Below are 18,686 nucleotides of genomic sequence, written 5' to 3'. Positions count from 1 at the left end.
TCTTCTTCCGGTGTACTTTGGCATCAGCAAGCTGGAACAAAGGACATGCAATTGACACATTAAATCAAGAGACAAGATAAATAAATACTACCTGTGCAAGACTTCTAACATCCTTCTGCATACTAAGCCAATCTGAAAAACAGTAATCATCAGGCATTTACTGGTAATACATGATACAGAATTGGAAAAAAATTCTAACTCTAAAAAAATTCATTTTAAAAAGAAAACAGAAAGTCTTAAAAATTACGAGAGAAATAAACCACAACTCACCGTTAGATGAAACTCCCAATGCCGAAACTGGTCTTGGGCTGGGATCGATATTCCAACGAAGTGCAGGCTGGATGGACATTCCTCTTCTTAAACTCTTCTAATCCGGTCTGGAAAAAGTGTTAACAGTATTCAATGCAGAATGAAAATAAATCATAAAATATGAGAAATAAAGATTTAACCGTACAATATTTAAATCAAATTTTGAAGGGAAATTCAAATTATTTCAATTAGGGAGAATCTAACTGAAACTGACCTTCAGATGAAACTTCCAATGCCGAAACTGGTCTTGGGCTGTGATCGATATTCCAACGAAGTGCAGGCTGGAAGGACATTCCTCTTCTTAAACTCTTCTAATCCGGTCTGGAAAAAGGGTTAACATGTATTCAATGCAGAATGAAAATAAATCATAAAACATAAGAAATAAAAACTTAACCGTACAATATTTGAATAAAATTTTGAAGTGAAATTAAGACTATTTCAATTAGGGAGAAGTAAACTGAAACTGACCTTCAGATAAATATTCCAATGCCGAAACGGGTCTTGGCTGGGATCGATATTCCAACGAAGTGCAGGCTGGATGGACATTCCTCTTCTTAAACTCTTCTAATCCGGTCTGGAAAAAGCATTAACATGTATTCAATGCCCAGTGAAAAGAAATCATACACAATACGAGAAAGAAAAATTTAACCATTCAATTTTTGGAAAATAATTCAGAAAAAATGGGCGTGGAAATAAATCAGCTATTTCCACAGAAAAGCCGACAACAACATGAAACTCAGCAAGAACCTATCATCGCTCAAACTATGAAACTCCAAAAAATAGCACTAGGCAAAAGCCTTAACATTCATTCGGACACAAACAAAACCAAACAGATTAAAACCACCTCAGGATTTCAACAAATATAGTCGTAAAATGTGACTACGCTACATCATAAGACACAAACAATCGCAACAACACCAATTCAAAGAAAAGTCAAATTGGACCACGAACAGCAAAAAATACAAAAACCTGAAAGCTATCTGAAGCTGCTAAACTCGCACTTCTAGAGATACCCTTTTAAAACAAGGAAACAAAACATGTCGTGTGCCCAAAGAATCGCGATAAACCAGCTTGCAAACAGTAGACAAATTACCATAAAACCCTTCGACAAGGGTCGGGTTTTCGTCTTTGTCAACACAAAAGATTACGTACACGAATGCGAAAGACAATTACGCAACACTAAGTATTATACACAACTAGCCAGTGACGACACAGAACAAACAGTAAACAAAGTACACGAACTATTCAACAAAATGTACGAGAACAAACACATTGATCATGATACTTGTATCTTGATCCAGAAAACATAAAATCCGTACCCCGCACTGGTACTTATTGCCTAAAAATTCACAAACCTCGGCAAAAATCTAAAAGACACACTAATCAAAACAAAATTTACTGAAGTAAAGAAACATAGAACAAACAAACTCAACCACCAAACGGACTCACAACGAGACCCAAACATTAATAACTTGCCTCGCTACTCGAAGAGCAAGACCACTAAAATGCATTACACAAACTAAGGAAAGAATCTACACTGCGACTGATGAGAAACCACACTCGGGTTTCGAAACGCAAGCGTCAAAGGGCCACTCTATCAACTTTGTAACACAATAGGTCCGGCTGCGTCTCGCCATAAGCTTTCCCCACACAAACAATACATTACCGTACACACTAATCCAAACTTCCCAACAATTCAAATATCCGAGGCGAAACAAACATTTTTTATTAACACAAACAATCGGATAAGAATGTAGGAACACATTTTTGAAACGAATCAAACACAAACTCGACACAAAAACATTTTGCATAGTTAGGTGGGGAGCCTCTTTCACACTTTTTACATTCGATTTTACTACTTATTTCTGCCTAGCAGACTTAAGTCGAAAGTGGGCAAACCCGAGAATACCCTTCAGTATCCCTCATCTATCATCACGAACGAAATAACAAACCACCATTACAACAATACAAAAAAGTGGCGGGAAAACATGCTATGGCTTTGCAAAATCCGAGTCACCTATCTTTCCTTATAACTAAAAACAAAAATCAGGATCATCGGATCCAACACACCAACCAATCAAATCGCTTGAAATAACAACCAATCACACAGAGCCTTGATGTGATAACCAACCAATCACAACACACTCCTAGAACAATAGACTTCCTGTCTATCTACCATAAACCGAGCAATAATTTGCCTCCTCCGACACACATTTGCTAGAATGTAACTGAATCAACTAGATACACTAAACCAATCCTCGGACGACGGAGACCCGACCCTAATCCCAGCAACTCAGCCGAACTGCAGAAACATCAGTAGTAAGTCACCAATTTTAACATTCTCAAACCGTAGTCTCACCATAGATCGTGTCAGCAACGAAATCTTCAGCCACATGAAAATAACAAGAAACCTGCTTCAACAACTGTACATAAATCGACACAACATCGAACAACAACTGGCATCAATCCATAGGTGTCTGCAAAAAGTAGTGGTCCAACAAAGCTTGCAATTCAACCTAAGAGCACAAGTAACGGGCCAAAAAACCAGACCAAGCGGTTACAACAAAGTGGTATGAACAAGAAAGATACAGTGGTCCAAAGTTTGTTGAGTTAATCAACAACTACCTAGCACTACACCAAGAAGAAAACAACAAACGAATCGACAACACGATCAAGTCAGCCAATGATAAAATCAACGAAATCAGTGACACTGCTGACAAGAAAGCTGCTAACACCTACTCACCAGCACATCGAATCGGCGAAAAGGAGCATAAACAAGGCTCATTGCACTGTGGGGCCAAAGGCACCCCATTTTGTTTCGTATTAGCGTGTCAACTTTTCGCCACACATACGTCGAGTACGCGTAAAGGGAGTCAACTCAACCTTCCTCGCCGTGTTGAAAATATCGCCGAATTCCCTCGCTGCAAAGCTAAATATTGATGAAAGACTTGCACATTCCATTTCCTTTTATGTTACCCTTTCCATTTTGATATTGTGGCAATAATTTTATGGAGGACTTATTATAAAACCCGAGCGATAATATTCATATACAATAACAGGTGAAAACTCAGTCGACTGAGCAAGCGACCGTAAACTCGTCATTTTATAAAAACAAGAGGAAAACTCAAAAAAATAAAACGATAGAGTTTTAATTAACCTTCATGAGATGTGCACTCTCAAATATTGTCAGAAATAACAGCGAAATAAAAAAGTTAAACCAACGGTGTTTTTCAGGTGTAATTTTCATTTTACGACGTGGCCGCTGAGCTCGATTTTCCATAGAAAACAATGGCGTCTAATCTACTGCAGAGGCTGCACACTTCTCGCCGGTTCAAATTCCTCAATTCAAAACCAATGATGGTGAAAATTGGCAGAATGGTCCTTTGATTAATATACAAAATTCCTATCGTTTTAGATTTTTGAATTTCTTCACGAAACTTGTTTTATTCACAGTTTGTTTATTCTGATCCCTGAAATACGCCGTTCATGGCGAGCTGACGATATTTACATACGCAGAAATTTGGTCTTCGATTGACGCAGTTTAATAAGTAAGTGCCTCTTCAGTTGTACTGGGCAAATACCTGTCACCTTGTAGTCTTTTATGCCAACTGTGGGCAAATATGAACGATGAAAATTGTAATAAATTTGAAAAATAACACCGAGCAGGGGTGAATGTTTGCAGAGTCTCCGCTGTAATCTGCGGTAAACGTTATCGATCGATATTCTTTTCATCAAAATTGGATACAATGTTGAGTTGCTCCCCAACATGTCGTATCCAGCCAGCCCATTGTCATCATGGCGCGAAATTAGACCAAAGTGCGCCAAATATGCTGAAAGATACGAGCATCACCACAACTGGAAAGAAAATGCCAGCGATTCACTTTCAGTACGATAACCCGACTGAGAAATTGATGTTATCATATTCAAATCTATTCTGAGGGTCTTTGTGAAAATATTTGTGACTGACCTGAACACGCGAACGACACGCGAGCAACATGAATATTCATTAACCAGCTGGCGCCGGTCTTTTGTTGTGGTTTTGCTCATACATGGCGACTGCTGACAGCGATTGCTGATCTTTGATGCGGTACGTTGTTTTTCCAATATTACTTTCACAAGAAATTCCCCTCAACGCTTACGAAAACTTTCTAAATGTCTGCTGAGAAGGAGAGTGCGGTTGTTATATCAATACTCGGTGTTCAAATGATCTTACACGGTTAATTCTGCACCATATACCGTACATCATACCATTAGTCTTGAATCCACTGCCTGGTATTTATACTCTCATTCAACTGTGAGCCACAGATACATTTTTGCTTTGAGAGTCATTTGTGTAATACAGGCAATAATACACATAGCAAAACATAAATACGTTCGATTAGAACTGACATCAGATTTTTTTGGTTTATGCTTATGCAGTTTTTCTCCTTCCATGTAGGTTACACTTCATTAACACTGACTGACAATGAATACTCCCTGTGAGGTAGATTTGATATAGGGAAATGGGCTGCTGATAAAAAGAGAGCAAGGACAGTAGGATTACAGAAACACAAGCTAGATCATGAAGGGACAGGTGTAGAAACTGAGCAAAAACCAAAGAGAACTAGGTTTAATATAGGCCTATTGGCAAGGCAGAGGAAACAGTACACCATGAGCTAGTTGAGGCTAGGTTAAAAATAGATGCACGGATGAAGCTCCTTAAAAGAGCTAGGTCTACCCTTGATAGACTCAATCAGCAAGCCTGTACATTGGAAAGTATAATCAGGAATAATAGAAAGGTAAGATACACAAACCAAGGAATATTAAAAATGATTCTGTAATAATTGTGAGCAGCTAAAAAGCTATGTTTAATACCACCGTAAAGATTTTGATAAGAATCAGTATGAAGCTCACTTAGACTTTTATAGTTCACATTATAGCTACACTATAATTTTGGCAATTTTATCAGTAATTTTGTTCTCTGTCTTAATTACAATTTCTTCTTAAAATTGTCCCAGCATGATAACTTGCTGAGTATTTAGCTTATCAATAAAATCCATATGTATGCAACCAGTATTGTTTTGTGAAAAATGAATTCAGGTTCAGACAAGAATCAACTTGTCAACAATAACTGCATGGTCATTAAATATATAAAGGCTTTTCAGCAAACAAAATACAGGGAATGATAGGATTGTATGCTATGGTGAACAAAAAAGTATGTTTCTTATGAAAATTTAAAAGATTGTAAAAATAGTCAAAGGTTACAGATTGTTTCCCTTAAATAGGTATGCGACAAACATCATTCTCTAACAGGGTCTGATCATTTTCTTGTAGAGAACTCATAATATGGATACCTCATCTAATTCGCAACTAAAGCGAGCTAAGTGGATGCAAAAGGATAGTAAGATAAATGACGGTGATAGTGAGACTCTGAATGTGTCTAGAAGTGAACAGTGGAGAAGACAAAGGGAGACTCTTGAATCTGCCGAATTGATACATAACTGTGCACCTAATACCAATAAGGGCAATTTGGTAGAACAATCTACTACACCAAGCAAGGCTGCTTTGGATGGATTATGGGTAACATTATATCAAACACCACAGTACAACAAATGAAAACGTATGTAGCTCAATCTAAATTCATGACAAGGAGAGTGTTTCCTTCAATTCTGAAAAGTTCAGTAACCTCATTTCAACAAAGTCAAGATAATCTCATAAGAAGTGTTCAGATTATGTATAGCGGAGGTGTCTTATCAAAGCGAAAGTATACGTGTATTCGTCAAAGTGAGGTCCAGTCAATATCCAAATTAAGTGGAGGGAGAGCAGCATTGCAGTTCATGTTTGATTGTAACATCCCTCGTATTTTGCCGTATTCAAAACTGCGTGATTATATTATGAGTTTGGATATTGGTAAATTGGAGGAAATTACTGTAGAGAGTAAAGTTATTGGTATGTGTAGAGATCCTGAGGATCTCCTTGTAAAGATGGCTACTCTGTATTTTACAATGCAAGACAGAAAACCTGGCTTCCTTAATTGGTTTTCTGAGGGTGAAGGTACCTTTCATGTTGCAATGGGGTCAGATGGGGCACCATTTGGAAAACACAATGAAGCTACATCATGGTTGTTAAGTTTCCTAAACGTTGGTCACAGGATTGCTAGTCCTGACGACAATTTCTTGCTCCTTGGAGCAAATTGCAAAGAAAATGATGAGGTCATGATAGAATATGCAAAACAGCTGACCAAAAAGCTCACTGAAATTGAAAACAAAGTCTATCACATTAGCAACATGAATGTCACTTTCAAGATATCTCTACTTCCATTCGATCAAAAGGGCCTTGCCAGTGTGTGTGGTGAGCTCTCAAATGCTGCAAGATTCTTCAGCTCTTTTGCCAATGTGAGTAAAGATAGCTGTGATGAAAGGGGTGGTAGTGTTGGCAAAGGCTGTACATGGGTACCATGGAAATATAGTGATAGGGTGAAAATGGTGAAAAAAGTTGAAAATTTCAAAGTATCCCTGAATAAAGCTGCTGGTAAGAGTGTTAAGAATAACAGAAGCAAGATAACAGAGTTTATCGCCAAGAACAAATCTCGGCAGGAATTTCTCCCTCCTTTAGGTCATTATATTGACACAGCCAAGGTAGAACCACTGCATTTGAAAATAATGCCTGGCAGTACTACTTTAAAATGCTTCTGACTGATGCACTCTCCCTGACACCAGAAAAAGATATGGAAAATGGAGTCAAACTGAAAAATTTGCCTGAAACTTGCTCACTTTATAGGTTTCTATATGCTCTGAAGTATGTGGTTAAAGCAGGTAAATTGTTTAATAAAGTAGTCACATCTCTAAATACTGACAAAATTGTCAATACTGCAACATACCGTTTTACTGGTGAAGAGTCTCGTAAATTGTCACAAAATTATATGTTTCTTGTCAAAGTGCTTGATGAAAAGCGGCCAACAAACCAAAGGAGGTTTCGTATTCCATTGTACGCATATATAGGCACAGTACTAAGGGATATCACCAGTTTGATCTCAAGATTCAATCTGACAGATGTCATGCTTGCAGAATTGAAGTTGAAATGCAAGTTATATTTCAATGTTCATTCACTGTTCCTGAATGTCAATAACACAGTGTGGCATATTGGGTACTGTGTTCCTGTACACACTGAGGAGATCTATGAAAAATTTGGAATGGGGCTGAGTCTCAATACTATGGAAGGTAGAGAGGCCAAACATCAGAGGTTACAGGAATACAGTGAAAATTCTACACCACAAAACAGGTGGTCACTTGTGTTCCGCCATGAATTTGTCATGTTGTACTGGTTGCGACAGAAAGTTCCCGAATCAGACACATATCGGAGAGCCACCCACAGTGAAACAAGGGAAAATGAAAAATATATCCCTGATAAATATTTCTCAGATCCCAACCATTGCTTCTGCGGAAATGTCAAGTCCAGGTCAGATTCACGTTGTGCATATTGCTCTCACAATTTAATGTCTGAAATTAAGAAATCAGCTGTCAAAGGTTGTATTACCCCACCTTTAAAGAAGCTTTTCGAAACACACAAATAGAGTATACACTGTATACAGTAATACAGCTCACTTTCAGAGCTGTCTATGAAGGTGTCTTATTGGCATAATGTACAAGTAATCTTATGTACAGATTTAGTGTGTTAACTGTTTTGGTGTGAATTTCAAATATTTTGCAATTTTAGGATATATTGTTATGTGGATGTAATAGGTACCTGACATCGGGAAACAATTTCAGCTAATTTTAAAATTTTATAAAGCACAAGCTGTACAAGCTGGTTTTATTGCAAATTACAATTATTATTATCTGCATGTATATACTGAATTAGGAACTGTGTCTTGATATAAGGCGCATATATATATATATATATATATATATATATATATATATATATATATATATATATATATATATATATATATTGAATTTAAAAAAAATCATCTTAAATTGAATGTAAAAGTTTAAATGGATCTTTTAAAATAATACAATCAATTTTTACAGTGTTTGAGTTTAAGTGACTGCCATGTGATTCATAATTTTATCAATAATTCAAATATTTTGTCACTTTAAGGTATTTATTATCCTGTCGTTGACACAGTGACTTACACCTTGAATTCAAAAACAACTTTAAGTAATTTCAAAATTGCTTTATGGTTTTTATCACAAAGTACTGAAAAAACACATTTAATCTGATTGGGGAGGGCTGGAAATATTTTGTATTTATGATTGCTTTTATGAATACCTTGCAAATGTATTAAAGATTGTTAATGTTTACCTATTTACAACTTCATGTGGTAATTTATGATAAATGCTGAATATCTACGTATGCAAGTTAAAATCATATATTTGCAAAGTTGTTCATTTTGAATTTTTTCTGTTGAATCTGTCCCTGATACACAAAGGAGAATGCTACAAATATGTTCTTTGAACCAAATTGCAATCTTTTTAATCCGAGTTTTTACAACATGACAACAATAAGAATAACAGGTAAGTTTTTTTTCTTTTGATGAACAGACATACTGGTACTGAACAATCTACCAAGTCAACCAACGGTATGCAAATGTTCAACGAATGTTTAGATATGCTGAGGTACTCCGTTTTTATTCCAGCAACCATAGTGGAACCGTACAGTCACAGATTCTCTATTTTTATAGTACCTTATTATGCACGGCTTGGTCTCGGAGCATACTACTGCAACACGGTGACTTTTAACCACTTTTTGAAGCAATGAGCGATTATCGGATCTTGATCCTTGACCTTTTCCCACAACGTAATTCAGTTTGTTAATCCACGTGAACTTAAGAGATACAATGGCTGCAGTTTCTGCCTCTTCGATTCCCATCGAATTCCTAGTAGCATAATGCTTGATCAAATTAAAGACTTCGCTCGGAAGATTCCTGCAAAACGTCGCCTTCCATGGGGTGCGATAAGACGCCGATGGTTTCAATTTCCGGGTGAAACTTTCTCGCCAGTGGCACATTTCTCGTTCAAATAAAGGGTAGAGTGAGACCTGTCTGTATTGCATCTTATCGGGTGTCAGTATGTCGTGAATCTTGATGCCAGTATCCACAGCTGCATGAAGGTGATCAAATAGCGGTAACAATCTAACCTGCATATTCGCTCTGTTTCTGCTCCGCAACAACTCCAGTTTTGCTTCCTTGAGCTTTTTATGTAACACTTTACCAGCTGTGAGCATGGGGGCCGCCATGTTGTTTATGATACTGGAGAGCGGGCGTTGCGCGCGTTTTCGATCGATAATATTATTGACAAGAAATTGATAAAATGTTTGCTCGCGGCACTCACGGGTATGAAATGCTTCGCGGAATACGAAACAATCAGGCATGCATTCAGCCCGCAGTGTTGCCAAAACAAACGCGCCAAGCGTTAACAAAAACCCATACCAAGCGGCCCTTTTCAGGGCCACCAAATACTCCAAAAAGAGAACTACCAAAAAACACCATAAAATGACATAGAACACACAAACAAATAAAAAATCACCCAACTATTTCAAACTATTTCAATTAAGGAGGAGCAAACTGAAACTGACCTTCAGATAAAACTTCCAATGCCGAAACGGGTCTTGGGCTGGGATCGATATTCCAACGAAGTGCAGGCTGGAAGGATATTCCTCTTCTTAAACTCTTCTAATCCGGTCTGGAAAAAGCATTAACATGTATTCAATGCAGAGTGAAAATAAATCATATAATAGATGAGAAATAAAGATTTACCGTACAATATTTGAATAAAATTTATGAAGAGAAAATCAAACTATTTCAATTAGGGAGGAGCAAACTGATACTGACCTTCAGATAGAACTTCCAATGCCGAAACGGGTCTTGGGCTGGGATCGATATTCCAACGAAGTGCAGGCTGGATGGACATTCCTCTTCTTAAATTCTTCTAATCCGGTCTGGAAAAAGCATTAACATGTATTCAGTGCAGAGTGAAAATAAATCATATAAAATATGAGAAATAAAGATTTACCGTACAATATTTGAATAAAATTTATGAAGGGAAATTCAAACTATTTCAATTAGGGAGAAGCAAGCTGAAACTGACCTTCAGATAAAACTTCCAATGCCGAAACGGGTCTTGGGCTGGGATCGAAAAGCATTAACATGTATTCAGTGCAGAGTGAAAATAAATCATATAAAATATGAGAAATAAAGATTTACCGTACAATATTTGAATAAAATTTATGAAGGGAAATTCAAACTATTTCAATTAGGGAGAAGCAAGCTGAAACTGACCTTCAGATAAAACTTCCAATGCCGAAACGGGTCTTGGGCTGGGATCGATATTCCAACGAAGTGCAGGCTGGATGGACATTCCTCTTCTTAAACTCTTCTAATCCGGTCTGGAAAAAGCATTAACATGTATTCAATGCCAAGTGAAAAGAAATCATACACAATACGAGAAAGAAAAATTTAACCATTCAATTTTTGGAAAATAATTCAGAAAAAATGGCCGTGGAAATAAATCAGCTATTTCCACAGAAAAGCCGACAACAACATGAAACTCAGCAAGAACCTATCATCGCTCAAACTATGAAACTCCAAAAAATAGCACTAGGCAAAAGCCTTAACATTCATTCGGACACAAACAAAACCAAACAGATTAAAACCACCTCAGGATTTCAACAAATATAGTCGTAAAATGTGACTACGCTACATCATAAGACACAAACAATCGCAACAACACCAATTCAAAGAAAAGTCAAATTGGACCACAAACAGCAAAAATACAAAAACCTGAAAGCTATCTGAAGCTGCTAAACTCGCACTTCTAGAGATACCCTTTTAAAACAAGGAAACAAAACATGTCATGTGCCCAAAGAATCGCGATAAACCAGCTTGCAAACAGTAGACAAATTACCATAAAAACCCTTCGACAAGGGTCGGGTTTCCGTCTTTGTCAACACAAAAGATTACGTACACGAATGCGAAAGACAATTACACAACACTAAGTATTATACACAACTAGCCAGTGACGACACAGAACAAACAGTAAACAAAGTACACGAACTATTCAACAAAATGTACGAGAACAAACACATTGATCATGATACTTGTATCTTGATCCAGAAAACATAAAATCCGTACCCCGCACTAGTACTTATTGCCTAAAAATTCACAAACCTCGGCAAAAATCTAAAAGACACACTAATCAAAACAAAATTTACTGAAGTAAAGAAACATAGAACAAACAAACTCAACCACCAAACGGACTCACAACGAGACCCAAACATTAATAACTTGCCTCGCTACTCGAAGAGCAAGACCACTAAAATGCATTAAAATAATTTTTCACAAACACAAACTAAGGAAAATCTACACTGCGACTGATGAGAAACCACACTCGGGTTTCGAAACGCAAGCGTCAAAGGGCCACTCTATCAACTTTGTAACACAATAGGTCCGGCTGCGTCTCGCCATAAGCTTTCCCCACACAAACAATACATTACCGTACACACTAATCCAAACTTCCCAACAATTCAAATATCCGAGGCGAAACAAACATTTTTTATTAACACAAACAATCGGATAAGAATGTAGGAACACATTTTTGAAACGAATCAAACACAAACTCGACACAAAAACATTTTGCATAGTTAGGTGGGAGCCTCTTTCACACTTTTTACATTCGATTTTACTACTTATTTCTGCCTTGCAGACTTAAGTCGAAAGTGGGCAAATCCGAGAATACCCTTCAGTATCCCTCATCTATCATCACAAACGAAATAACAAACCACCATTACAACAATACAAAAAAGTGGCGGGAAAACATGCTATGGCTTTGCAAAAACCCAAGCACCTATCTTTCCTTATAACTAAAAAAAAAAAACAAGATCATCGGATCCAACACACCAACCAAACAAATCGCTTGAAATAACAAACAATCACAAAAAGCCATGATGTGATAAACAACCAAACACAACACACACCTAGAACAATAGACTTCCTGTCTATCTACCATAAACCGAGCAATAATTTGCCTCCTCCAACACACATTTGCTAGAATGTAACTGAATCAACTAGATACACTAAACCAATCCTCGGACAACGGAGACCTGACCCTCATCCCAGCAACTCAGCCGAACTGCAGAAACATCAGTAGTAAGTCACCAATTTTAACATTCTCAAACCGTAGTCTCACCATAGATCGTGTCAGCAACGAAATCTTCAGCCACATGAAAATAACAAGAAACCTGCTTCAACAACTGTACATAAATCGACACAACATCGAACAACAACTGGCATCAATCCATAGGTGTCTGCAAAAAGTAGTGGTCCAACAAAGCTTGCAATTCAACCTAAGAGCACAAGTACCGGGCCAAAAAAACCAGACCAAGCGGTTACAACAAAGTGGTATGAACAAGAAAGATACAGTGGTCCAAAGTTTGTTGAGTTAATCAAAAACTACCTAGCACTACACCAAGAAGAAAACAACAAACGAATCGACAACACGATCAAGTCAGCCAATGATAAAATCAACGAAATCAGTGACACTGCTGACAAGAAAGCTGCTAACACCTACTCACCAGCACATCGAATCGGCGAAAAGGAGCATAAAAGGCTCATTGCCAAAACAAACGCGCCAAGCGTTAACAAAAACCCATACCAAGCGGCCCTTTTCAGGGCCACCAAATACTCCAAAAAGAGAACTACCAAAAAACACCATACCAGATATGAACTGAAAATGCTCACGTGTTTCATTATATATTGCATTTATGTGCAAGTTTGAACCTTTGCTACATGCTTTGCTACATTTAAAGTGTTGTGATCAACACAATGAATTTCACCACAGATCAATTCTAAAGGTCATTAAGTATTCAAATATGTAATTAGCTGAAATAAAAATAACTAATTTCTTTGAGTACTGTCATTGTATCACAATATAGCATGTGTTATTACCTTTGGTCAAGTCCTTCAAGCTCTATATGCCAAACCGTGAAAGCTTGTTAGCTATTTATGCAAATTATGAATTAGCTGACATGAAAATGCAAAATGACTTTCAATACTGTTATAACCTGGTATAATGATCAATGTACACAGCATGTTTCGCCAAATTTTATCAAGTAAATGCCAGTATATATCCCTAATTTGGAAGGTTCATTAAATATGCATATTGGGAATTGGCTGAAAAAAATGTCAAATGACTTTCAATAATCTTGTATCATAGTATCTTTAATGTACATAGCAAGTTTTGCCAACTTTGGTCAAGTCAAAACAGATAAATATCGCTAATAAATGCGGGATATCGGACCGCAGGCGGGCGAAGATTGCATTATAAGCGCGCCAACCCAAACTCACTGCATGGACATCACATTTACGAAATCGAAGTCCAAAGTCAACTACGTCATTGTTAGAATAAGAGAGGTTTTCCATCACACGGGAGCATACCACCACAAATTTTGCACAGATGGCGTTGCACTGGCATTGAAAAAGGGTGCATGGGAGCATGGGAACGCGGGCAGTTTCCCTCGCTGTGGGTAGGAAATGCATTGAGCAAGACACACTTCCGGGTTCGCAAAAAAACGAGGATCCCATTTACGGGGCGCTCAAATATAACTATTTGCTGTGATACATAGCAGAGGCGTATATGTTTGTGATGCTGAGAATAACATCAGTAAATAAATGACGGGTTTTAAAAGTTTACGTTTTTTGCGATGAAACAGACTTCTGAAGGTAGCTCGCTTGGGGAACACGTCATCCCGGCAGCTGTCCGCTTTGACCCCAGTAATTCACACTGGTTTTGGTCGGCCCCAGGTACCAAAGTCACTTCGACCCCGTCACACTTTTGCCTACATGTCCACGGAGACGATTCAACATGTTCCACAACAAAGCCAAGACAAAAATTGAAAATATCAATAAAATGGCTTCACAAAGGCTGAAATACACGATACTCGATGAAGTATGAAGTTTATGAAATGAAATCAAAATTGACAACACAAGTGTTTGTCTCGGGTAATACCACTTGAAGTTGTTTTTTCCATACAGTGCAGTATTTGTCAGTGACAAATTAATCTTTGCAATACATTTTTTGCGATGAGCTGGAAATTTGATTAATATCGAGTTAATGTACATAAATATTCCGTTATTTACTGGGACACGTTTATTTTCTCGATCCGCTATCTGCGGACTACGTGCTGAAGTACATTGACTGTTCATGTCAACGATCGTTTCTCTCCTCTGCAGAGTTTCTGTATCCCGTTCAACAACGCTGTACCTCGATCACACGATAGTGACGCTATGTAGCTGTGCAGTATTGAAACTTATCATAAAATGGCCACCTCGTCTAACAGTAACACGTATTGTCGGGATTATCGTACGGAAAAAAGACTGCAAAGTAAGACTTACGAATCTTCATCAGAATTGAACACATCATGATTGTACACGAGTATCAACCGTGAATGCACGTTGAGCTCGGCAGTTACACAAGCATGGTACGCTACATGCATAGCCCTACGAGTATGGCGACAGTGTCCGGCTTTGGCTACGCCGCCTACCGGAGGTGGGAGGCGGCGTAGCCAAAGCCGGACACTCTCGTCATACTCGTAGGGCTAGCTACATGCACTGCCGCGATGCCGATCGTATGCATTCCAAGGCCTATCCCGGAATTTGTTTCACAAACAACCTCAAAGGAGAGCAAACATACTTCTATGGACAGTGACGAACACGTTTCTTGGCGAAGCAATTCAAAACAGTGCAGAAGTACATGAAGTAGGTCATGGCCTTGGACTCTGTGCACGAACCTGATTGGACACTTCAATACCTTTGACCCAAAGTTATTATTCATCAGCACTTCCATGCCATGAGGCTAGGTAGAGAACGTATGTACTCATTTCTGGCGATCGAACAGCGAGGGAAACAATCAATTACCAAGGATAAAGCTAATTTGCTAAACGATATTTATCTTGAATAGTAAGTTGAATGAGTAATAAAATATCATATTTTTAATGTTCAATACGAGGTTGAAACACGGAGGGACCGTGGTTGAAACCAGTGCTATCCAGCTGTAGCCAACCTGGACAAGCACATTTCACAGCACCCTCAAACAGTCGATTGTTTTCACTTGTCATACGCGGCGTAACAGAAAAATTAAAACTTTCATAACTTCATTAATATCCAAGCCACGCCCACCAAAACCTTTTCAGTTCTAGCCATTTGAATTCTGAAGATGTCTACCAAATTTGACTGAAATACGTTCAGCCGTTTTTGAGAAAATGGACCAACAGACAGACAGACAGACAGACAGACAGACAGACAGACAGACAGACACACAGACAGACAGACATCGCTGCGACATATGCTCACGTGTTCACACGTGAGCAAAAAATGACATAGAACACACAAACAAATAAAAAATCACCCAACTATTTCAAACTATTTCAATTAGGGAGGAGCAAACTGAAACTGACCTTCAGATAAAACTTCCAATGCCGAAACGGGTCTTGGGCTGGGATCGATATTCCAACGAAGTGCAGGCTGGATGGACATTCCTCTTCTTAAACTCTTCTAATCCGGTCTGCAAAAAGCGTTAACATGTATTCAATGCAGAGTGAAAATAAATCATATAAAATATGAGAAATAAAGATTTTCCATACAATATTTGAATAAAATTTATGAAGGGAATTCAAACTATTTCAATTAGGGAGGAGCAAACTGAAACTGACCTTCAGATAAAACTTCCAATGCCAAAACGGGTCTTGGGCTGGGATCGATATTCCAACGAAGTGCAGGCTGGATGGACATTCCTCTTCTTAAACTCTTCTAATCCGGTCTGGAAAAAGCATTTACATGTATTCAATGCCCAGTGAAAAGAAATCATACACAATACGAGAAAGAAAAATTTAACCATTCAATTTTTGAAAAATAGTTGAGCCTGATAAAAGCGTGAATTTCACAAATTACTCACTACCAATGACATGAATTTGAGAAAACATCAATGTCAACAAACCAAATTTTCAGAAAATAATCATTCAAATCCATTAGCAATGAGTATTCTAATATTCCTGGGCACTGGCATTGTGCAGTTGATATTGTGATAAAAATTGATCTCAACCTTTCAGAAATTGTTCCACACGCTGCAGTTTATATTACACAAGCTGATCGGAGTACAGTGGCAGATAACAGCATTCTCAAGATTGTGGATAGCGTTGTACGTCGCTTGTGACAGTTTCATAAAAGTATACCAAATTTTACAAATAACTGATGAACACAAGGCCAATGGGAACTTGAAGCAAAGGTTTTTTTTCGTAAGGCATCTGATCAATGGCTGTATCTGAAGTATTGACGGTGATACTTGCCAGGGTGTTTGCGTTAGTGACTCGGAATACTGGACGGCCGAAAAGTAGGAGAGTTGGTGATACAGTTAAGCATTCAATGTTTCCATAGTGAATTCAATGCAATTTGTTGTCATGCCAGAAAAAGAATCTCGCACACCGAGGACCTGGGATTAGATTACTTACACTCCTCTGGGATATTTTGTCTCACACACGCCCATGACTGATGTAAGACAAAATATCCCAAACTTGTGTGAGAAATCTGCTCCCAGGGCGTGCATGTGGGGAGGGGGGATGAAATTCTATTAATTGACCAAACTACAAAAACCAACCTTCTCATCAAACTTCAAAGGCTGTACGGCAAACTTGGGCTTGGAGATTGGTTTTCCAGCGGTGTTTGTCCTAAGTGTTGATCCTCGGCAATGACTGGCATCGGCAATCTGTAATTCAAGACATGCATTTGACACAGTAAAAACACAATGTGAAAACAATCATTACCCCATTACCTGATATCGTTGGATGCAACTGGAGGGCTTTGAACTTGGTGTGGTCTTCTTCCGGTGTACTTTGGCATCAGCAAGCTGGAACAAAGGACATGCAATTGACACATTAAATCAAGAGACAAGATAAATAAATACTACCTGTGCAAGACTTCTAACATCCTTCTGCATACTTAGCCAATCTGAAAAACAGTAATCATCAGGCATTTACTGGTAATACATGATACAGAATTGGAAAAAAATTCTAACTCTAAAAAAATTCATTTTAAAAAGAAAACAGAAAGTCTTAAAATTACGAGAGAATAAACCACAACTCACCATTAGATGAAACTCCCAATGCCGAAACTGGTCTTGGGCTGGGATCGATATTCCAACGAAGTGCAGGCTGGATGGACATTCCTCTTCTTAAACTCTTCTAATCCGGTCTGGAAAAAGTGTTAACATGTATTCAATGCAGAATGAAAATAAATCATAAAATATGAGAAATAAAGATTTAACCGTACAATATTTAAATCAAATTTTGAAGGGAAATTCAAATTATTTCAATTAGGGAGAATCTAACTGAAACTGACCTTCAGATGAAACTTCCAATGCCGAAACTGGTCTTGGGCTGTGATCGATATTCCAACGAAGTGCAGGCTGGAAGGACATTCCTCTTCTTAAACTCTTCTAATCCGGTCTGGAAAAAGGGTTAACATGTATTCAATGCAGAATGAAAATAAATCATAAAACATAAGAAATAAAAACTTAACCGTACAATATTTGAATAAAATTTTGAAGTGAAATTAAGACTATTTCAATTAGGGAGAAGTAAACTGAAACTGACCTTCAGATAAATATTCCAATGCCGAAACGGGTCTTGGGCTGGGATCGATATTCCAACGAAGTGCAGGCTGGATGGACATTCCTCTTCTTAAACTCTTCTAATCCTGTCTGGAAAAAGCATTAACATGTATTCAATGCCCAGTGAAAAGAAATCATACACAATACGAGAAAGAAAAATTTAACCATTCAATTTTTGGAAAATAATTCAGAAAAAATGGCCGTGGAAATAAATCAGCTATTTCCACAGAAAAGCCGACAACAACATGAAACTCATCAAGAACCTATCATCGCTCAAACTATGAAACTCCAAAAAATAGCACTAGGCAAAAGCCTTAACATTCATCCGGACACCAACAAAACCAAACAGATTAAAACCACCTCAGGATTTCAACAAATATAGTCGTAAAATGTGACTACGCTACATCATAAGACACAAACAATCGCAACAACACCAATTCAAAGAAAAGTCAAATTGGACCACGAACAGCGAAAAATACAAAAGCCTGAAAGCTATCTGAAGCTGCTAAACTCGCACTTCTAGAGATACCCTTTCAAACAAGGAAACAAAACATGTCATGTGCCCAAAGAATCGCGATAAACCACCTTGCAAACAGTAGACAAATTACCATAAAAACCCTTCGACAAGGGTCGGGTTTTCGTCTTTGTCAACACAAAAGATTACGTACACGAATGCGAAAGGCAATTACGCAACACTAAGTATTATACACAACTAGCCAGTGACAACACAGAACAAAC

The 18,686-nt window shown here is 37.9% G+C and overlaps 1 long non-coding RNA gene across 1 annotated transcript; it reads right to left on the bottom strand.

Annotated features, from left to right (window-relative positions):
• Window positions 1-16,002: 16,002 nt before the first annotated feature.
• Window positions 16,003-17,526, bottom strand: LOC139116558 (uncharacterized). The gene is made up of 3 exons (XR_011548345.1): window positions 17,424-17,526; window positions 16,938-17,287; window positions 16,003-16,103 (listed from the first exon to the last, which is right to left on the bottom strand). It is a non-coding gene; the product is annotated as an uncharacterized lncRNA (long non-coding RNA).
• Between the last annotated feature and the right edge of the window lie 1,160 nt (window positions 17,527-18,686).

The sequence above is a fragment of the Ptychodera flava genome, chromosome 17 (assembly GCF_041260155.1).
Source record: "Ptychodera flava strain L36383 chromosome 17, AS_Pfla_20210202, whole genome shotgun sequence".
NCBI lineage: Eukaryota > Metazoa > Hemichordata > Enteropneusta > Ptychoderidae > Ptychodera > Ptychodera flava.
Note: the sequence above shows the minus strand (reverse complement) of the source record. Positions and strands in the feature narration are given on the sequence as shown.